We start from the raw sequence: 883 nt of genomic DNA, 5'->3' as shown, positions 1-883 counted from the left end.
GCTAGAGAAAACAAAAAGGGCATGTATTAAAAGTAGTTCAAAATCTGCACAGCTAAACGTTTCTCTGATGGCCTGGGCTTTGGTCATTCGTGTGCCCAGCTACATGGGCCAAGGACCCTTCTTCGATGCTCTGCTCTCTGCTCCAGGAAGCGCAGCGCAGCATCCCCGCATGCCTGCTTTCTAATTAGTCCCACCTCGCTAGTTTAGGCAACTCTAAACCAGTTTATAAGGCGAGGCGCTGCTCATGGTAGCATGACCTTACTTGAACAGGATCTGTTCTATAGGCTCGTACCGCTGCATCCTTTACCAATAAGGAGGCAAGCACTCATGTCCGGTTGATGCATTCTAACCTCTGGGCCAGAGCGTGATTAACGGCCTGGATACACCTGATGGGTGCCATCCGACGGCTGTAGAGGATCGTTCCCTGCCTAAATTCACACTCTGGTGCAGGGTGGCTCAGAGGTTGTCTGACAGACTCCACAATTCTTTTTTTTCTCCAGCTCCTTTTGGCTGTAGAGCTAGGATCTGGCAATTAGATTCAAGTTTTATTAATCAAGAATAAATTCAGCTGTTCTTCCATATGTGCAAGCTAATACAGAATATGAAGGCTGGGCTGCAGTAAATCCAGAATAAATTCAGTTGTTGTTCCATGTGTACAAGCTAATACAGAAAATTTAAGACTGGGCTGCAGTAATCATTTGAAGACGTGATTACTCATGTCCTGGTAACCCAGATGCTCCAGCAGTGATGATGTTCATAAAAATAAAATTAGTGCTTGCTTAGTTTGAAACATTACCAAAAATAGGTTGGAAGACTTTGCAAACTGACAACTGAAACAGAGGTGATCCTTTCGTTTTCTGTAGTACAAACTGTAGTAGTGCTG

At 44.6% G+C, this 883-nt stretch overlaps 1 non-coding gene across 1 annotated transcript; it reads left to right on the top strand.

Moving 5' to 3' along the window:
• The first annotated feature begins 252 nt into the window (after nt 1-252).
• Nucleotides 253-477, top strand: LOC123140479 (small nucleolar RNA U3). Its single transcript, XR_006470033.1, has one exon. It is a non-coding gene; the product is annotated as a small nucleolar RNA U3 (small nucleolar RNA).
• The last annotated feature ends 406 nt before the right edge of the window (nt 478-883 follow it).

This window comes from Triticum aestivum, chromosome 6B (assembly GCF_018294505.1).
Source record: "Triticum aestivum cultivar Chinese Spring chromosome 6B, IWGSC CS RefSeq v2.1, whole genome shotgun sequence".
In the NCBI taxonomy this organism is placed as follows: Eukaryota; Viridiplantae; Streptophyta; class Magnoliopsida; order Poales; family Poaceae; genus Triticum; species Triticum aestivum.
The sequence above is the reverse complement of the archived record's forward strand: the minus strand, read 5'-3'. Positions and strand labels throughout refer to the sequence as shown.